General features: G+C 39.2%; 1 protein-coding gene across 1 annotated transcript in view; it reads left to right on the top strand.

Annotated features, from left to right (window-relative positions):
- The window catches only part of Cdh11 (cadherin 11), a 160,453-nt gene that overhangs the window by 52,507 nt on the left and 85,741 nt on the right, over positions 1 to 22,205 (top strand). The window contains exon 2 of the mRNA XM_052166700.1: positions 15,657 to 15,774. The gene's annotated coding sequence lies outside the window, so the exon portion shown is untranslated. The remainder of the gene's footprint in view (positions 1 to 15,656; positions 15,775 to 22,205) is intronic.

Raw genomic sequence — 22,205 nt, forward strand, 5'->3', positions numbered from 1 at the left:
ATGGAGTGTCAGAGCTTCCAGGAAGCGCTCTTCTCCAGCTCTAGGCATCAGTCTGGTACTTGCTGACCTCCCTTCCTAGATTCTCCAAACACCAAGGGGTATTTTAGACTCAGATTGATGCTATCAATATTTAATTTGACACTTCGATGATTCAGGCATTTAGTGTTGTAAACTATTTTCCTGTTTCTATTCTGGAATAAATTGGCTTGTTCTTTTGGCAGCTGTAGGTGGAATGTTTCTTCCTGGCTGGTGGAGAAAGCAGTAGAAGGGTTTAGACATCAGCAACCTAGTTCACCCTGGCTGAGATGAGTTCAGGGATACACCTTACAAAAAGAAATATGTCGTGTTACACAGTGAGGTTGAGATGTAGTTTACAATGTTATGCACCAATTTCTAGGACAAAGAGCAACTTTAGTGTTGAAGATGAAGGAAGAAAATCTTTCCATATTTTATCCATAGAGATTCATAAAGTATCTTTTCCTTTTTGTATAAAACTTAGGGATAACTTTATATCCCTGTCATTTGAATAGAGTGTGTTATTTAATAGAAAACTCTGCCAAAGAAGCCTACTATATTTTCCATTTGGCTTTCAAGTCTTGAAATTGCCAAGGTTGGGAAGGCTTGCTGCTTCATGTCATCTGTGGGCAGCACTTTAGTACAGCAAAGCACTTGTGATATTATGTGGATATAAGAGTCTAATCCTTTTTAGCAATCTGGGTGGAATAGAATGGGACTACGAAAGAATCACTTTGTTTATGAAGTGCTTAACATCCCATGAGTTACATTAGGAGCCAGACTGCCAACACTTTGACGTTTGATTTCCCTAATAAAAAAGAAGTCCTTGAAACATGCATAGGGACAAAAATCTAGAAGTATTTTATAATTCAAGCAATTAAGATGGCTTTGCATGCAAGAAGCTTCCATGGTTGCTAGAAGCATTTCACTTGTTCCTGAAAATGAGTAGCATTTCAGCTGGGCACTAGAAAAATACATGCAGTGCAGAATTAAACGTTAAAAAGATAACCTTGTCTTCTAAGTCTCTTCTCTTTAAATAAATGGGAAGGCAGATCACTAATTACATTAAATGCTTTTGCTTACTTCCAGGTCAAATCTTTAAGGCTTAGACCTTTAATGAGGTAACAGGGTTTTAGGCTATGAGTTTGAAGAGAGGACGTGGTAATGAGCTGCTTCTAAGGGAGGGTGGAGAAACTTTTAATAACTAAGTTTACATCATAGTTTGGCTGGTTGCTGGAGTCTTCTTAGTCATCTAAAAATACACAAGTCTCACAGATCCAATCATGTCACCATTTCGCCTTGTCTTTTCTTCAGTCATTTTTTTTTAGTAGCTCTCTCTTTTTAGTTTGAAGATCTTATCTGAGACCAAAGTCCAGACGACCTAGATATGTACGCTTTTTACTTGTTCCTTATGAAAGTCTAATATGCAGGGTGAGTGAGATGTTTTAGTAAGCAAAGATGCTGGCTTTTGAATGTTTGTCCCAGAACCCAGATGATGGAAGCAAAAGAGCTGACTCCCCAAAAGTTATTCTCTCAATTGGATGTACACCATTTAATGCAGTGGAATGTGTATTGACCACTACCCCACCCCCATCCCACCCCACCCCCACAAATATATAGAGGATTCTATTATGCACAACAATTGTAAATGGCTGTTCAACCAAAGACATTATAAAACCACAGCAAACAAAGGCAAGCACCATGGAGCCTGAGCACAATGTACTGTAGATTGACATGCTTGCCAATGAGAGCCAAGTCATGATACAGCATGCTGATTTACACAAAATGGAAAGCCTGCCTAAAAGTGAAAAGCAAACAAGTTTAGAATAATGAAGAAAAAGATGCTAACCCCCCCTCCAAATGCTAACATCTGAAAGCCACAATGGAGAAAGCTTGTGCTGATTAAATAGGAAAAAGAAGTGAGACCCCCCCAGCTGTCTTTGCCCCAACCCTTGCTCTTGCCTCTGAGAAGCTTCCGGCTTACTCAGACCTTTCCAAGACCCATTTTTAAAATCACTGGATTGTATCACAGAGTTGCCATTTGGCTTTTAGGTTTTATCAAGTCTGCGGAGCCTAAAATCTGAGTCTCTCTATGTGGTTTATAGCAAATGCAGAAAGTTAAATGGCATACGTTGCAGAAACAATAAGCATTGCAGAAGTCAGAGCCTCCACCCTTCATAACTCCATAGGGATGAGGTGGTTTGCAAATGATTAGGAAGAGGTTTCCTAAGTATGTATTCAAGGACAGAAGGTCTTCTTGGCTGAGAACAGTTGCGGTAGTAGTACCATAGTCACTTAATATCAGCTGCCTGCTGGCATGTGTGTCCTAGTATAAATGGGTCCTAGAAATCACAAGCTACTCTAATTCCAAAAGCTTTCAAAATAATGCCCTGTATCCTTGATCACCTTCTATTCCTTGTTGGTTTGCATGTTTGAGGAAGGATTTAGAAGAAGACCAACCTTCTTCTTTGATTCCCCAGCCAACTGATCGGTCTCTGGCACCTGGTAGATGCTCAACATATGCTCATGGACAGCATGAAAAGTCCACATAGATTATGTCTTTATGGATGGTGTGTCCATGTGTGTTCGTGTGTGTCCTCAGAACTTCTGAGGGTAGACTGTCTGGAAGTGGTATTGAGTCAGGGACTTAAAAACTAAAATTTTAGAAAGAAGAGAAAACGTTCTATTTTATCCAGTATTAAAGAAAGCATGGTGAAACGAGACAGCAAACCTAGAACATCAGTGGGTTCCTGGCAGAGCTAGGCCCAGGTTAAGGCTAAGGCTCACTTAGGTAGAGTCTCCCTCAGAGTGGTTATATACCAATTGTCAGGAACAGGAGACCTGAAGGAAGATTCCCTGGGTGGCTATATGCCTGGACTAAGCTACTTTGTGTATCTTAGTTATCGCTACGTTCAAATAAGGACAATCGTTTCAAATAAATAATCTGTTAACGTATGACATTTCACACAAAGCAAGGCATACAGAATTGGAGACTTAAAATAGGGCATATGCAATAGGAAGCACTGGTGCTTTGAATTTTGGAGTGGTATGTGCAGCTCTCAAGCTCATGTGAGCACGCAGTACTTATGTGAGGATGGGCCTTGGCACTCTGTCCTTCTGGCAGCAGCAGTTTATTTGGTATCCTTCTTAGCTCCCCTCACCTGAAATCAACTCCAAGTCCTCACCTGCCGGTAATATGTGATGCTCCTTAATTTTGCTTTTGAGGACAGTGCTTGTTTTCATGACTATCTACTTGAAAAGAAGTGGGATAAATAGAACAGTGACTTCAGCACCTAGGATGGCTATAATCAGGCTGGACCTGTTCGTATATCTCGGTCCCACTGAGTGAAGTAGCTCTTAAAACTGCATGATTTTTGAGGAGAACAAGCATTGCATCAGAACCTTAGCCCAAATTACTTAATGCTGTCATTTCCCCCTTTATAATATTATATTATATAGGACACGACCATTTTTGGTACCACATGTGTCTTTGTAGGTAGACTTAAAGACTCTTTGGGATAAAACAGGGAATGCATAAATGTGCGGTGTGAATTTTAAGGAAAGAAAAGCGTAGGGTGAATTCTGAGCCCTGTAATGTCCAACCTAGTTTCTTATTTATGGAGACCTAGTTTTGTGCAGTTCTTAGACTCTGCTCTCTCCCCTGTCACTAGGTCAGGACTGACATTGTCTCTGCATATAATTCTTTTTCTTTCTGTCCTCGGAAGAGAACTGCCACTCTTCCCAGTGGTCCCTTTAGACATCTTTGTGGCCTGTGATGCTAATGAGGCCAAGATACAGAGATGTGGGGAGGCAAGATGTAGACTCTCTGGTCACTGAGATAACTGTAGGTCCTTCTCATATACCCTTCCTCCATACCTGTTTCTACCCCTTACAAAAAAACACTGAGTGATAGATTGACCAATGTTCCCCAACTCTGTAACCATTCAGTCTCCTTTGTTATTTACTCAATACTGTCTTTGTGCTCATTCTCCTTAAGTATCTTTGAAGAAAATTATATTGCTCTCATTTATAGAAAACTAGCAACTCCTGTCATAAAATGACTTAACCAAACCACTAGATATAACTAAAAAGCTATAAAACTAAATTCATTCTGAGCTCCAGGTTGCCTTCTCTCTTTGTCACAAAAGAGAAGTCTTAGAAATCAAGGTAAAAGGATACTTGATGCAGAGATCAGAATTCAAAGAATAGTAAAGTTAAGAGTAAGTCTTGGTTAGTGGCTAACTAATGTTAATAAAAATTGTTCTTTGTTGGGACCCTATATAATAATGACTTGCACTAGCTTATTTTTATAGAGATTTTGTAGCAGGAAAACAGTTTGTAATAATATCAATTAACATTTAGTAAACAATGACTTTGTCCTACAAACAAGAATAGAATTTACAGACATCATCTTCTTTGCTACAGTATAGGTCTATGGAGGCTTATGATATCTTTTTGGCTGGTATCATAAGAGATGGTGTCCCAAGTCTCAGAACTGGTGAGTCCCAAAGGAGAATCCATTTGCATCTCTTGTTGAGATCTCCAATGGCCTATAATTTACAGACGGCTGGTTACTATCACCATAGCCTTGTCCCTTCATTGTTGTCTGCTTCCTGGAAAACAAGCATGTTTTGTTTGAATGAGGGAGTTTTGTATGCTTTCCTCTGAGGCCAGCATTCTATCTGACTCTGAAGATTGAAAACCTGTATGTTGCCTGGAAGCCGAAACATCACTCCCTATCACCTTCCCCTTGCAGTCCTTTTCATGTTCAATATCCCTTAGAGATTGCCTTCTTTGTGATATTGTGATTGTCTCAAATCATGCTGAACATTAGACAGGCACAACCTGTTAAAACACTGGTGGATTTCTTTAGCCAGGGGAATGTTTGGTAATCGCGTAGGAGAGATACTTACTTACTATTACATTTACCAGAATCAAATTAACTTGATATTTTATTGGATAAAGGCATTGGCTTAAGTGTCTCCAAATAGTAGCAATCCAATTATGAGTAACTCCTCTGCTGTGTATGTACAATTTCACATATAAATTATCCATCAATCTAGAATCTGTATATCTACCATCTACTTCAGGTCCTTGCAAGCATCGGTGATGAGAGCACATTAGGAACAACTGACTTAAATCCAGCCTACCTCTCTTGGCTGAAGAGGTAAGAGAAAGCACTGAGTGAGTATTGTGGCAGAAGGATTTCAAGAAGTTTCCAGCCTCAGACTTAAGTAAAGCTCCTTCCTGTATGAGGAGGATCTCTTTCCTGCCAGTCGCACAAAGAGAGTAATTGCAGCCCTGTCAGATGAGACGACACAGCTCTACAGAATGGCAGAACATGGTTTTTGTAGTTTTGTTTTTCTTTCCTCATTCTCAATTCTTAACAATATTCTTAAAAGGAAGCACCACTTTTAACCAAACAATAGTTATAAAAGAAGAAAATGTCAGGTGAAACTATGAAGATGCCTTTGCATCCACCTTGGTAAGCCTTGAGGCAATCGTCCTAGATAAAGTTTCCTATGAGGATAGTAACTTCATGATGTTGGCAAGTGACATTTTTCAGGCACCTTCAGGAGCAGCAAATGTATTCATACCAATGAAGAATGTTATTCCACTGACAAAGTTCAGCAGACCACAACTGAAATATTTAGCAGTACTGTCCACCCCATCTCATCCTGAATAAATCTATTGTGCTTAATGAGGTGAAAGCGAGACTCAGGGTCCCCACTGGAGTCCTTCTCTGGCTCATGTCACCCTTCAGTGGCCAAATTCATATATGTGTCTGAAGATGACAAGCCTTCACTCACTGAAGCTCTTCAAAAGCACAGGTTCTTTAGTGAGAAAATGGTGTCAAGAACTCCCTGTCCCCTTACCAGCTTACCTGTTTATAGGATGTTTGTGATAGTTTACCTTGAACCTTTAACAACCCATAGACAATGCATAAGAGAACAAGCAAGCATTTTTGCACCTTGTGAATGTATAGGCACTTGGAGTTCTCAAAGCTTTTGTTCTCATGTTGTCTTAGTAGAGTTGACTAATAAGATAGCTTTTTGCTCTTTCCATTTATTTATTTATGTTATGTAACAGGGAGTGAAGGTTAAAGGAGGAATTTTGGGTATCAGTTCAGTTCTTTTTACTGTGTAGATTCTGGGAACAGGTCTCAGAACCCGGACCTTAGCAGCAGTTTTACCTGCTGAGCAAGCCTGGGTTTAGCGTCTCAGTGTGGAAGAATGGTCCCACTTAATTTTGAGCATCTTTTTCTTATTTCTTTCTGATCATTATATCTCCAAAGGGAACTCCTATCCAAGCATTTATGTTGATCATATTGCTGTGGGTGCCACAATCTTTTTTCTTTCTGATGAGAAAGTAGTACCCAGGCTGAGACTGTTTGGGCTGAAACTGTTTGGGCTGAAACACTGAAGTGTGAGTCTGAGTTTCACAATGCCTCTTTGAAGATGAGCATTGATGCCTGCCTTATTTAAAAGTTTGAAGATAATTTGGTGTCTTGTTTTTGTGGGGCTGCCTCTGTCTGATCAAATATTAGAGACACTGTCTCTCGTCTTGAGGGGGGGTTAAAAGTTGGTTCCTCACTGAATTTGTGAGTTTCACTGTGCCAACCCACTTTTCTTATGCATTATAGCAGCCTAGCAAGCTAATATAGTTCTTAGTTGTTTTAAAAATGACATCAGTGGAGAACTTCCTCCAAACTGTTGCCCTAATTTATATCTAAAGGATACAGTTGATGTGAGCAATTAAGTGAATTGCTGTAGCTTGAAACAACCTGTGTCTGAGTCCTAGGCTCTGCTATTGACATTTGATTGATGGGAAATCCAGACATCTTTTTATACTTCAGTTTCCAAGCTGTGAAATAGAGGAAGCTTGGAACTTGACTACAAAAATATTACAAGATATATATATATATATATATATATATATATATATATATATATATATATGTGTGTGTGTGTGTGTGTAAATATATGTATATATATATAAACATATGTGTATGTGTATATATATATGTGTATGTATGTGTATACAAATATGTGTATATATATACACAAATATATAAGGTATATACATACATATATCAATGAGCCCACCATCAATGAGCTGCAAATATTATCAATTGTCAGTGCCTATTTGGATTAAGGTGAGTCTAAATAACTCATACCTAAAATTCCTGAGAGAGTTCATGCCACCTATCTTGTATCTAATTCCCACAGAGTTGAAATGCCTCACTTGGCAAGTGAAGACCTTGAAATAATTTTCCAAATTCGGTATTGGCAAAAGCACTAGCATTTAATGTGAATCAGAACATGCTTGTTGCTTGGGCACTTTTTATTATAAAAGCCATGGTTTTGTTTTGATGAATGATAGGGACAAACCTCATGGTATAATGTTCCGTTATTAAGGCTGAATAATTTGATCATTATCATAGTTCTTGGAACTAATCACAAGTTATTACTGTCATCAAATACATACATGGGAAATATTTTAGTCACACACGAGTGAGCCTTAAAGAAGGCTCAATTCTATTAACCCATGACAATAAAAATGAGTATAAGATGAATTGCTGCCTTCAGGTAGCTTACAGCTTCTTTGGGTACAAAGTTGTGAAGGGCAGATAGCTACAACAACAAAGACTTTTTGCTATAAGAAAAACGAAAGGCCATAGGATGTAGTAAGAGACTCCAATATGGTAACTGAGGCTTCTGAAGTTCTCTGAGTTAGTGTGATGAAGTAATGTGAGGGTTCAGTGACATTCCTCCCACAGTGGCTGAAGTGTTTAGATGAAGAATCAGCATGTTCAGAAATGCACAGAGGCTGTCAGCCACCAAGTCAGAGAACAGGACTTCATGCAAAAGGTACCATGGGGAGGTAAGACTGAGACAGGCTCAGGAATAAATACCCCCCAACCTGATAAGAAACCCCTGAATGGGGCTGGAGAAGGGGCACAATGGCTATGAGTACTTGCAGTTCTTCAAAAGGATGCTTATTCAGTTTCCTGTATATCAGGCACCTTACAACCATCTGCAATTGTAGCTCCAAGGAAACTGATGCTGCCTTCTGACTAATTTAGTTAACCACACACATGGGGTTCACACACAAACAAGTAGGTATACACACATGCACTTAAATAGTTGTTAAAAAAGAAATCCCTGTATATTTTTACATTTTCATATACACATATTTGTATGTGTCGGATAGGGCATTCTCTCTCTCTCTCTCTCTCTCTCTCTCTCTGTGTGTGTGTGTGTGTGTGTGTGTGTTCATATACACATGTCTGTGTTTCTATTTGGTGACATCTGTTTTTCTATATGCATATCTTCATGCTATTTCATTTATGACAGAGACAAATTAGCAAAATAAAATAGAACAAACTATACAAATGTTAAGAGGTGTTGCAGAAGACATAATGATCATGTATATGTGTTTGTCTTGTTCACATCAGTAATTCACTATTAAATCTTATTAACAAACTGTACAGGTGTCTTAAACTTGATTATGTTACTTGTCAGCTTTTTGCTTCTGAAAAAAATTACCAGCATTTCAGCGTAAAAAATAAAATGTGTCTTAGACAAAGGGTTTTAATTTCATTATACTGTAGGGTTCACAGGTTGTATAACAATAGAAATAGGTTCTGAATCTTAGCACACTAACATATTATGGATTTATCCCTTTCCTCCTCCTCCTCGTCCTTCTACCTAGTCCTCCTCATCTTCCTTCTCCTTCCCAATGGCAACCCAAAAGTTACCAGGAATAAATGGGTAGGGCCTTTAGAGTTAGGGAACTCTAGTTTGGACTTCTCGTTGTGCTAATTTGGCAATCTATCTTGGGTAAGTTGTTGGACTCCTCTGAAGTCTGCATCCTTTCTCTTTTTGAAGTTGGGATAAGGTAAGGTAAGTCACTCCAAGCCTTCTTGGAAACATTGATTAAAAAATAAAGTCATGCAACAAAACATACCTTGTCCAAAGCAATAGTATCAGGAATCTACATTCCTTGGGAAATGATGCCAGATCATCTGGCATGGAATTGTTAATATGCTAAAGAGAGAAAGTGAAACTATAATTTGGACAAGAAATTGTAGTGGACCTGTAGAGGAGCATGCGCCTACCTCATAGTAGAATACTGTTTGTTTATTCATTTCTCAAAGGTATTACAAAGGCTGTGAATATTTATTTAGTTCTGCTCCCAATAGCCTTTCTAATAGGGAATTATTTGGGTACAACGAAAGACATTTGTAAATGCGGCTGATAAGACTGCCATTGGACAAGGAGTGTTTTGTTGGACACAAGAATTCTATTATCCCTGGCTTCAGTTGTCAAGTGCCCGGGGAACCCAGAATTTATGGTAGCAGCACAATGGGCCTTTCAGGACCCAGCAAAAGAGCTGTGAGATCCTGCTCCATGGCTTTTCAGGGCTACTAATCTTTTTATCAGGCCAGGACAATGCCGGATTCAGCTGCTGCCTGAGCCTCCTGACTGTCCATTGGCCATCAGGTATTGTGCAGTAATTACCATGGTGACAATGGACTCTCTTCTACGCCCGTCCATTGGCTCTTTAGAAACCAGCAAAGGTTGTCACTTTGTATTAGGTGCTTCTAAAGGCATGGCTTACTTAGGAAAATGACTGAAAGGGCATAAAGATAATCATGTTACTAGTTTTATTTAAAAGGCTGCTGTGTCAAAACCATTTGGAGCCCAGGAACTTTTGGTTGATAGGTTCTTGTAATTACAGTTACTTGTTGGGCAACATCTCATGTTCTATCAGTGAGAAACCAGCTTCAGAGACTTCAAATGTGCCATGAACCATTTGCTGCTGGAAGCCCCTAAACACAGAGTGGGAACATAGGCCAAAGTAGAGCCAATGAATATCACAGCAACATTAAACTCCTTGAGACTTGGTTTCTTCATATGGAAAAAAATGTAATTGTGATGCACATAGATGTATATTAGCTACATTTTGTATGATTGCAAATGTCCTATATAAATGCTGATATATCTACTGATGAGCTTTACTCAAAGTAAACATACACTTAAATATAAAACAACATAACAATTATAAAAACACAATGTGTATCTATCTTTTTATAACCATACCTCATGATTTTTAATTGAAGTTCTGAATTCATTCTTACTACTTTTTATAACAGTCCTCCACAGCTGTTACTATCCACATTTTATAGAGAAAAAAGGCCTCAGACATTTACTGCTTATCCAAATTCCATCTAGGTTAGTAGAGGTAAAACCTGCACTTTAAGTAGGTTTTTACACAGTTGCTACTCTCTCTTAAAAATCCATAATTGACTGGCTTATTTTATAAAATATGCTTTAACATATGGTTTGGGGACTCTGGCAATAACAAGAAAAAAAAACCACCCAGTGGTAATTATTAATGGTGCTTAATCATCACTTTGACAATGTTGAGAACATGCAACACCCTAACAAGCCATAAGCTCCCATCTGTAGATGCCCAGAGCACGCTGCACTTAGCCAGCCCCTTCTGCTGCTTGCTGAGCAAGAAAACCACAGAGCAGGATCAGTCACATGCTTCTAGTCCTGGCTCCTAGACCATAGCAGAATGTAGTCCTAAAAGCTGCTTCCCAAACCTGCATTTTATCTTGCTTTTGCATTAATGATGAGGGGAGGTTTAGTCATCATATATTTTGATCGCCTCTGCTCTAAACTATCCTCAGTTCTTTGCTGCATGCTTATACCAAAAGCAGAAAGCATCATTGGATACACAGCAGAAACAGGCACTACTGTCTCTTAGAATCAGCTCAGGTGTTAAGACTCTTATTGCTCATGAGGAGGAGTGGATTTGTTGACAACCTAGTCCAGTCCTGCTATTTCCTTGCTGTGTATGCTTTGGCACTCACTACACAGCCTCACTGTCGGTAACTATAAAATGGGGTTTCATTATCATCTTCCCTATTTCTTTGGTCCCCTCAATGGCAATGCTTCCTTTCAGCTCATGTTCTAGTTGATGAATTCTATGCTCATGGTGCATATGGACATAGGGTTTTAAGATACTGAAGCATGCATTGGAGTAAGCGAAGAAAGCTACTTTTAATATATTTTACAAATACTTTTAATCACCCTTCTGTTAAGATAAAATGGCTGAATTTTACCACTGTTTTGTTGAAGGAGCTTTAAGCATATACCTACCCTGGTTAAGATTACATTCTATTGGAGGACCTCTACTAGAAATAACTCAGCACTTAGGGGTCCTTTCTGCCTTTGTGGAATTCAGGCATTCAGTTCCCTTCACCCACCTCAGAAGAATTGGAGCTCCCTCAAGTTCCATTTCCAAGAGTTATGATGCCTTTATCAGTCTACAGGTACAGTAGATTGTCATTCCCGATCTACACACAGGTACACAAAGATACACAGACACATGCACACATATGTTAAAAATTGAACACAAAGTCTCAGAAAAGAACTCACACATGGTAATCTATTAGCCTTTGCATTCTTTTAGAGATCTGGAAAAGAAATACTCATGACTGTGTATAAACCAAATAGTTACATCTGGGTTTTTCTCAAGCTGTTATTACTTTAGACATTCATCTAACCATCCATCCATCCATCCACCCACCCATCCATCCATCCATCCATCCATCCATCTATAGGGTCTCATGCTGAAGCCAAGGTTTATACTAAATTCACTATCTTCTGTACTCCTGAGTGTACAAATTGTAGGCTTTCCTATCTATGCTTGGCTGAGCAGTCTTGATTTTAGTACGTGTGTGTAGTGTTTCCCTGTTAAACTGTAGTGTTTAGGTGTTCTTGTTCCTGATCATCTCTGTCTCTCTGAAGTAATATACACTATTTAATGCCTGTGTTCCTAAGAGCTTTAGTCATGTTGGTGGCCAAGCAGAACAATAAAAGGGGATGCTAGAGCATGAGGTGACTGCACTGGAAAGTGGCCCTGATGACTCCTAGACTTGCAGCATGAAAGAGGAACAGCTTAGAACTGACAAGACTGGGTTCAAGAGAACAGAAGGCAACACATGATTCCAGGTCAGTGTGCCAAGGAGTGTATGCAAAGGGACAAACTATGAATAAGAAGACTTGTGCAGAGGGAAAAGATGTAGAGTAAATGCTGAAAGCCCTCTCAGACCCAGCAACATTGCCAAAAAATAATTAAAAGAAGTCAACAGTCTAGAGTATATTTATCCTTTTGTATCCAAGGGACATGTCAAAGTTGCAAGAATACTCTCCATAGATCTTTACCCACAATGTACTACAGCTAACACATTCTAAATATTTGATACTGTGTCATTTTTGTTGTTGCTTCTTCCAAAAGTCTGATCTTGAACTAAAGGCATTTCATATGGAACAGCCTTCAAGGAGGTGAAGAACCAGGTCAAAGTGAAGGCTCTGTAGTGGTCTCCATAGATTAAATAATTAATGTTTTACAAATAGTGCCAGCCAAAAAGTATGCTACTTGCATTACTAGCCTGGAGAGTGAAGACAGAAGGAACAAATGTGTGAAGATTTTTCTGATAAATTCTGAACCTATCTCTCTTGTTCTTGGCTGTGATCCTCTGCAATGGACTTACTCTACTGAATTGGGCATGGACATACTGATTGTGTTATCTTTAACATAATATATCACATGGTTTGGGAAAGTGGACTTTTCATATGGTTTATATCATTTTAATAGTCTATTAGCATGTAATCATTAGCATCACATTCAGGAAGGTATTGAATGATAAGGCATAATTACCCTGCACAGTGCTGAGTTGTGTGAATACATGCAAGCACTACTTTACTTGGAGTCTTTCAGGTCATGCAATTGGATAAGTAAAGTTACATAAAGGTTTGAAAAGGCTGAAAGTAAGTTAAAATTGGCATCATCATTCATGTGTGTCTGGAACAAATGGAGATAGGAAGGTGCTTTTTCTCTGTCTGAATGTCTAGTCGTCTGCCTATGCTGACTGCTCTAGACAAAGTAGCTTACATAGTGCATGCCCATATAAGAAATCCAGGATAAAGGGACTAGTGGGTTTGGTTCCTGGTATGACTGTTCTCTTGCCTGTGAATGGTCATCTCTTTACTTTTCCTAACAGAATACACACACAGAAGACAGAAAGGGAGAATTGGAGAGAGGAATACACAGAGAGGAATACACAGGAGGCAGGGAAAAAAGAGAGAAAGAAGGACAGGTTATATATTCTCTTATTACATGGATGCTAATCTCATCATGGGGGGTCCTACTTCCACCTAAATTTTTCTTTAAGGTGGTCCCAGAGTTCAAATACTACCACATTGATTTGGGGGGGGTGTTTTAAACTTTCAACTTATAAGCTGTTACCCTGCCCTCCAATTCATGTTCTTTTCACATGTAAAATATAATTATTCAATTTTAATAGGTCCTTAAATCTTACTTGATTTAACACTAATTTAGTATTGATTTATTTTTATTGAAAATAGAATTTTACATAATATATTCTGACTGTGGTTCCCCTTCCCCAGCTCTACCTAGATCCTTCTACTTCCCCTCCTACCCAAATCCACACCCTTTCCTTCTCTCTCATTAAAATACAGATGACAAAAAAGTAAATAAAATAAAAACTTATCAAACAAAATAGACAAACAGAAAAAATGTGCCCAAGAAACACATGTAGATAGGTTGCTAGGCATGAGGCTGGCCTTAAAATTTGTTTGTATACTCAAAGAGACTCTGTGGAGCAAACTATTATTTCTTTTGTAAGGAGTTATCAATTAGGAATGGTTTTGGGGTTATAGATTTGGGTCTGATGGTCATTTTATCTCTCAGGGCTGGAACCCTATCTGGCCCGAACCTGAGTAGGTCCTGTGCATTCTGCCACAGTCTCTGTGAGTTCATATGTCCCCGGGTCCTTTTGTCTTTAGAAGATCTTCTTTCCTTGGTGCCCTCCTTCTTTCTGGTTCATAAAATCTTTCTACCTTGTCTTCTCAGGGTTCCCTGAACTCCAAGTGGTGGCAGTGGATGGAGTAACACTAATAAAGTTCCACCTCTCCTTGATATTTTATCTGTATCTTAGAGGAGCCAAATTACAGTTCATCTTGAAGCCAAATCCCCTATAGCCCTAATTTGTGGACCCAAATATATCATGTGTTTCCAATCATGCAATGGTGTGAGGAATAGGGTAGATAGACATTCTCATTCCAAGAGAAAGAAAGTGTAAGGAAGAAATGATTGATGGCTCCCACGGAAGTCTAAACTTAGGAAGAGAAACTAGTAGTTATGAAGGCTTAAGAAAAATTCATTTTAGTGAGAAAGCTCTGCTTTTTAGATCCAGTGCAGTAAAGGTTCCTCCCCTGGGGTTCATGTCAGTTTACTGGTACCCCAGGGCTGGCTGATATCTGGGTCCTGAGATCTACGTGTGTAGCTTGTTAGTGGCAACACTTTTCCTGCCTAGGTATAATATGTCTTAGGTTTGCCTCTTCTATCAGTTCCAGGTTGTGTGAATGCCTCTATGCATGTCCTGGATGAACTCAGGGTCTCCAAGCCCATGTCATCCCGAGTATCTTACAAAATAAGACAATTCTACTGTTCTTGTTGCTACCCATGCAAGGTGCTATGAACACATTGTAGAAGATTTAAATTTCATCTGTATTCTTTCAGTGAAGAATTTTCATTGTTTTGTCTGTTTAAGTTTACTTGAGGATGCTATATTAGGGAGGTACTATGTAGAGCATGGGAAAGTAGATTTGAAATAAACATAGTGCAATAAATAAAGTCAATGACAATTCTGATGAAGCTGTCAAGTTGAACTGGTCATCGAAGATAGTCTTTTTAGACTTGAAGAACATTCAAGAGCATCTGTAGGTTGCAGTCTTAGGAATGATTTGCCAGACAGAACATCCCTCCCTTAGTTCTGTGCCTCGGTTTTCAAAGACCACAGCTCTTTAGACATTCCATTTGTTTTTCTCTATTCATTCAACTAGTATATGAATAGCTGCTCTGGGTTAGGGAATGTCTAACAAGACACTTCAGTAGATACAAAACTCCATCAGACCAGTAACTAGGCAGAACACAGGGCCACATAGAAGATCCCAATTTTGTTGTTGAGCTGGGGGGGAAATGCCAGCCTGTCCAAGATTGGCAAGCATGTTCAGCCTTGTGCTTTCATCTTGTCGAATGTGGTTAACTATGCTAACCACTCCTGTTCTTTGTCCTTGAGTAGATCATCCATGAGGACCTGCCGGCCCTGGAGAGCTCTCCATCTCACTTTAGAAGAAAATGCATGATTTCGGATCAGAGTACACATTTACTAGAAAGTTGTCTCTGAAACTTTTCCATCAACCCTGTGGGGGTTATGTTATTTCTAGAGTGAGTGGTGGTGAGATTCACAGCACAAGCATTTGGAGAGTCCCCCAGATTTTCCTTTGTTATCAAAGTACCAGACACAGAAGTGGTTAGTCATAGTACCCTGACAATTCTAAATCAACAATTTACAATTGTATGTTTTCCATACAATTGTAATAGTGCATTTATATATTATTTGTATTCCTGGGCTATTGCTTCAAAGAGAAAAGTTTATCTTATGCAATTGTCTATCCCCAATATAAAGTAGTGGGTCACTTTATTAATTTTCACCACATCTGTATTACTAATAATGCTCTTTTATCTTTTTTTTTCAGAAATTACTGTGCTTTGTGGACCTTTGAAGACATTCATTTCTGTTATTTGTTGAATGACCAGTCAGATGGGAGGAGCATGTTATAGGAATTGGCAGCAGGTATCCAATGGGTGAAGAAGGTAAGATGGACCAGTGGTATTGTTGGATTCACATGCTGTTTGTAGATATGCAACTTGTGCCTGCCAGTTACAGTCCTTTTATCTGGCTTGCTCTGGAATTTCACTAAATTCAAATTGGCATTTTAGAAGGAAGCAACTCCTATCTTCTTGGCTTTAGGAAGACAACTATTCAATGTTGTTTTGATTGATTTTTTTCATTGTGTACCTTTTAGGTGCCACTCTGGGGAGGACAGTCTTTTTTATTAAATCTGATATGGGCATAAGGAAAGAGATTAAAGATGGTAATTCTTTGATAAGGACATATCTTGACAGGCTATGCTATGGTGATTCCTACACTTCATTTTGTCTTTTCCTTGCTTTTGAAAAGAATTCTTAAAATAAAAACAAGGTGGTTTGCATTGTCCAAGAAAAAAAATTTCATGTCTCAAACGCCAAGGAGCTTCAATAATGAGCCAGCATATCTGATTTTAGTGTTAGGCTCAACTCTGCTGTTCCTGACCAACAGATTTTAAGTGACTGAGCTCTTCCCAGAGACAATACAGTGATGGGACTGAATTCCTGACAGTTCTTAAGATTTAAAATTATTCAAATCCATTTACCTTTATTCTATTGACTCAATGGTGACTGACACCATTCCCACAGGTAATTTGAGTCCCCGGTTAAAAATCTGAGTTTTAGAGATGGTCTCACCGTGTAACCTAATTGACATGAAACTTTCTATGTAGACCAAATTGTCATTGAATTTATAGTGATCCACCACCTGCTGTCTTCTGAGTGTTGGGAATCAAGGTGTGCACCACCAGATCTGGCTTTAAGATTTAAAAAATAAATTAACATTAATTCTTTTGGCACTATTTATTAATCTCTGGGATTCTAGATCTGTCTATCTAATCTGTGTCGTGTGTGTGTGTGTGTGTGTGTGTGTGTGTGTGTGTGTGTGTGTGTGTACACATACATACATACATAATTCCAGGTGTTACATGTGTGCAGGACAAACACATGTACATATTTTTCCTCTAAACCTTCACTGTATCCTATACCCAAAAGTTCAGTGGGAGTTCAACTGTTTATTCAGACTAGAAATATAAGAGGGATTCCCTGTGTCTATTAGACGTTTATCCCTCACAGTAAGCGATTCTACTCTATTCCTATACATCTTGTTTTCAATTATTCTTCAGTTACTTTTGCTTAATCTATTCCAACCTACACTATCCAATGAAAGGCAAATATTGGTCTCTATGCCTATTTTTTCCTCATCAGCTCCAAAGAGTTCTTTCATACATACCTTGAGAAATGTCTCTAAGTCCATCTATCAAGTTACTCTTCTGGTTCATCCCTTTTAAAGATAGGGATATGAATTAGTTATGAGTTTTTTAAGAGACTTTCACAACCCTTTAATAAGAAATCTACTCTGTACTGACTAGATTCACATCTCAGCTTCTCTTTCTGAACATCCAACCTTTATAATATATTCCCCCCCATGAATTATCAAAGATATGGGCTTGTTTCTTCCAAACAATAGCATTGATCTTGTTTTTGTATCTTTGGTTGAACCTTCTTATTGCTAAAAAGATTTGTTGGCTTGTTTGCTTTGGGTTTTTATTCCCCAAGGTCAAGTCATGGTTGTTTGCCAGACAATATTTCAGTGGCCAGGGATTACATCATCCACAGTAATTTTCACATTAGGTTTTATTGTCACTAGATTAACCAGTTTTCTCATCTCTGTGAGCAAACAGCAACAACTCACAAGAAAAAGATTCCTTCTAGCTCATTGTTTTAGGAAACTGAGTTCACTGTGGTGAGAAGGTTACGGTGTGGAGCAGGTTCATAGCAGCACAGATGTATGACAGAGCTCCTTGTATCTTAACCATATAAGGGACAACAGCTTTGGACCAAACTAGAAACAGACATAACCTCCAAGGCATACCTAAGTAACTGACTTCTGCCAGATAGGCCACAGATTCTGAAAACATGGCCACCTCTTAAAATAGCACCATCTCATAGATAAGAAGTGATACAACATAGATCCTGTGGGGGACATTTCATATTTGAAATGTAGTAGTAAGCTTAATTGGCTCTCTTTCCAGATCCAGGTTTTGGGGGTCAGGTTTTTTTTTTTTTTTTTTTGGGACTATCATATTCCCAATTTCAAACACTTTTTGACTCAGAGTATGAATGAAATAATTACTTAATAGACAAATAAAATCGAGGCCTTCAGTACATTTCTAGCAGAAGATGAAGAAAGGGACCTCAACTACAGAGAGAGAGAGAGAGAGACCGACTTTACTAAGACCAGATAGCTGATGTCATATTCTTGCACTGTGTCAAAAGAATGGAAGAATGCTGTCTCTAAGAATCACTGTCTTAACCCTTGTTTTATGCTGCAGCTACTATTATACTTCAAAAATTTAAATGAGAAAACTTGACCATATAGATGATGAGTTGCCCATGCCCCTGGGCTTCAACTTATATCTTTTTAGTTTGCATCAGTAGATTCTCTATAACTATGCCTTTTACTGGTCTCCTCTCCTGTCTTACCTCTGGATAAATCTGCTAAATTATGGGCAAAAACATTTCCTCCACCTAGGGCTGCTTCTTCAGCCCGCAGACACTATTGTTAAAAAGACAGCCATCTAGCCTCTGCATATGTAATATAGAAGTCTTTGGAGATTTCCTGCATCTTTGAGTCTTATATATTAATGAGAGTCTGTTTTGGGAGAGAATTTCCATTTGAGAAGTCTTCAAACTGTTCTCCCATGCTCTGGTTAACAGTCGCTAGGCAAACAAATACACAAATAACACAACCCGACATGAAGCAAAGCTGCACCTCTCACGAACCTGATTGGGAACTTGCAAGGCTGGGATGGGCTGCTCTCTTGTTGGCATAGTCTGCACTGTTCTGCTCTGATGCCTGGTTGGGCAAGTGGCTTGCTTCTCTCAGGTGGCTGTGCCTGTGAATGCTAATCATCTTGTTTCTGCCCAGGCGGCTCAGTCTCTTCATTTCGTCAGCCCTCTGAATAAGCACTTCGTAGGTTGTACTAGTGACATTTCCTATTTTTCTAGAGAGTGGGGGCAAGTAAAGTGAGGTAGCAATGAAGCAGAGTCAAAAGCTGAATAGAAAGCACTTCTGGGAAACCTGTTTGACCACCTAGAAATTAAAACCACCATTTTCTTTTGGAACTTTGCATGCCTTTTATCTAAGGCAAGGAAGCAAAATATTCTTGGGCTTCCACAAAGATCATTGAAACCAAGGAGCCCGCTGCCCACAAAGCTGTATTTAAATTAAAAATAGCAACCACTATCAACATACACACACACACACACACACAGCAAAACATGACATAGATAGAATAGCAGAATAGACTCTTGGACTTTTCAGGACAAGGTTCTGATTTTAAGGAGAGGGCTTTTATGTCTCAGGGGAGAAAACAGCTTGTTAGGAATAAAACAAGATAAACAAGATTTAGTCAAGACTTAGTTCTTAACTTTGGTGGCTCAGATGAATCTAACCCTGTTCATTTCTTTTACATTGACTTGCAATATGTATGGATTTTAGTTTCCTGATTGTGCCCCTGCGGTTTGCCACAAACATAGGGAGGGATGAAAAAGACATATGCCCTCTCTAAATGAAGCTTGCAGCCAGGTAGATCTGCATGATGCAGTAAAATTTGAGTGGAAAGGGAATGGAAGAGAGACATTTCAGCCCAGGGTAGACACAGAACAGTGTTCATAGGAACCTCTTAAGCTTAACCTCTCAGAAAATACCCTGGAGCTTTTGCCTTCAAGCCTAGCCTATCTGTAACTTAGGTATGATTCTCAGTTCACCAGAGAAATTCCCCAGGTGGCTGTAGGATAACTGTCAGTCCTGTAAGCCTGCTGGGTATTTAATAGGGCACTGGGGCTTGCAAATGAATGTCTTATAAAAGTGTCCTTTGCAGGGGAGACCTACAATAGCACTCATAATCTACCGAGGAGCAATCTGTGGGGGCTGCAGGTCATAGGTCACCCTATTATTTCTCATTTGCATAGAAGTCAATTCCAGAAAACTGCTTGGAGGGCACCTTACCTGTGCTGCCAAATCCACCAGGCTCTGAATTGTCATTGACAGCTGGAAATGCAGGCAGCCTGCTGCTGTGTCCTCTGCACCTGCTGGGGACTGTCTGAGAATGCACATTTCCTATTTTGGGATGTAGGCCACCATGGAGAAGGAGGCCAAGTATCTGTCTGAAGCCAGTGTCACTGAAACCATAAACAGACATTCCATTCACTTGTTGACTATATTGCAACTCTTTGCTATGGATAATGTGACAGGTATTTCCTGATTCAAGAAGGGATTGCCTGATGCTTTTATGGGCTAGGCAAAGTGAACATATTACCTTAATGAACTCCAGTCTAAAGGATAAGCTTACACCAAAATACCAGTGCTTTGTCTTGATTTATTTAACTCACAACACACAAAAGAGTCATTTTTAATAATAACTGGCTGATGGTTATTGAACATTGCTTTGGGGCAGGCTCTGTCTTACATGATTAGCAGTCAGTATCTTGTCTGATATTGCTGGAAATGTTGGCTGCTGTGTTAGGTGCTCTGGTAGATAGTAGGATACTGAGGTTCCCAATAGCTCAAGAACTTTCAGAGGATGATAGAGATATCAGTGGATAGGCTGTTTCTCTGCCTCTGTGCATGTCTATGCAGGGTCTTCAACTTGTCTCCTATAAGTCTTTTGTACCTCTTAATCAGCTTGTGTGGAAAAATGTCAGAAGATATTTCTTGCAATTAGTTTAGTCTAGTCATGTTTCAAAAGTCCATAAGAACTTTGAACGTTGCATAGTGGTTCCCAGCACCAACACCAACAGGCATCTGTTGTATTGTTTTTCATCAACCATCCTTCACAGATGAAACTTATTGTATATCCTGAGCTAGGCACTAAGACTGCTGTGAAAGCCAAATACTTACACATGAATATGACAACAAAACTGAAATTGAGTCTTTAAATAGCCCTGATCTCTATTCTATTAATGATGTGAGGCTGGCAGACACACAACCAAGACACAGTCACATCTGTTAATGCTACACACAGAAGGGCTAACTATGATAGACAAAATCAGAAGATGCTTCAGTGAGAGAGATAATCACTTGGTTTAGATCTGAAGCATGGGTAGCACTGACCAGGACGAGACAAGGAAGATTCTGATTTCAGCCACCTTTGGTCAGGACAAAAATATATTATAAACTGTTTATGGGCAAACAAATGATTGAATAAAGGTGATTTAAAATTAAAATGGAAAATTTGGTGCTCTGAGAAATCTTGTTCATTTTTTGTGCCTTAATTTCCACTCCTGTAGCCAAACATTACATTTGGGTTGGTACAGAACTATCCATAGAATTTTTTTGTTTTGTTTTTTGATCATTAATTAATGAATTCACTTTCCATCTCAATACTTGTCCCCTCTCCTCCTTGTCCCCTTTACCCCAGCCCTTCATCTCACTTCTCCCTCCCTTTCTCCTCTGAGAAGGGGAAGACCCCTGGATATCACCCAACCCTGGTACTACAGTATTGGCAAGACTAAGTGCACTCACTCCCACTGAGGCCAGACAAAGCAGCCCAGTTAGGGGAACAGTATCCACAGACAGGTGAGATTCAGTGACAGGCCCTGCTCCAGGTGTTGGGGACCAGCATGAAGAGCAAGCTATAAGTTGAGACATATATGTGAGGGGCCTACGTCCAGCCAACACCAGCTAGCTCTTAGGTTCGTTATCTATAGAATCTGTAAACAGTTACGCAAGCATACATTTAAATAGCCATTGATGTTCCTTTGTGGTGACACCCAACTGCTTTCTTCTACACACTGTTCTATATCACAGTAAAAATTAAATTTCTTTTCTTCTCTTACTTGTGCCTCTTTAGGCTAAAATACTTTGTTCTTAAAACATATCAAACCTAATGAGGAATTTAAAACCAAGATAAGAAATCCTCATGAACCTTTCACCTAGAGTCTCTGACATGCAAAAGTCATTTGGTTTTATCCTATGCAAAGGTTTTCTGGGATCTATGATTTAGGTTATGATTTATAACCTAAATCAGGTTCTAACTTGTATGTACCTAAATCATAGATCCCAGTAAAGTTTTCTATTCCCATGCTCTTATATAGAGAAATAGCCTTGATTCAGTGGCAACTAAAAGCATATTTCTTGCCTGCCAGACCTAGCTGATCAACCGAGAATATAGATGGACTGAGGAGATCATCTTTAGATTCTTTGACCTTTGGGGAAGAATTTGACTCTGGCTTAATTGCTCATCAAGGGCAACTCTTTGCGGCAGGAAATCATACTCCCTATGCCTGTCTTATATGCTCAGTGGTCCAAGGAAGCAACAGACAGTTAAATTGAAATCCAATCTCTTCATTTCCGACAACTAGCCACTTAGATG

This window comes from Apodemus sylvaticus, chromosome 21, assembly GCF_947179515.1.
Source record: "Apodemus sylvaticus chromosome 21, mApoSyl1.1, whole genome shotgun sequence".
Lineage (NCBI taxonomy): Eukaryota > Metazoa > Chordata > Mammalia > Rodentia > Muridae > Apodemus > Apodemus sylvaticus.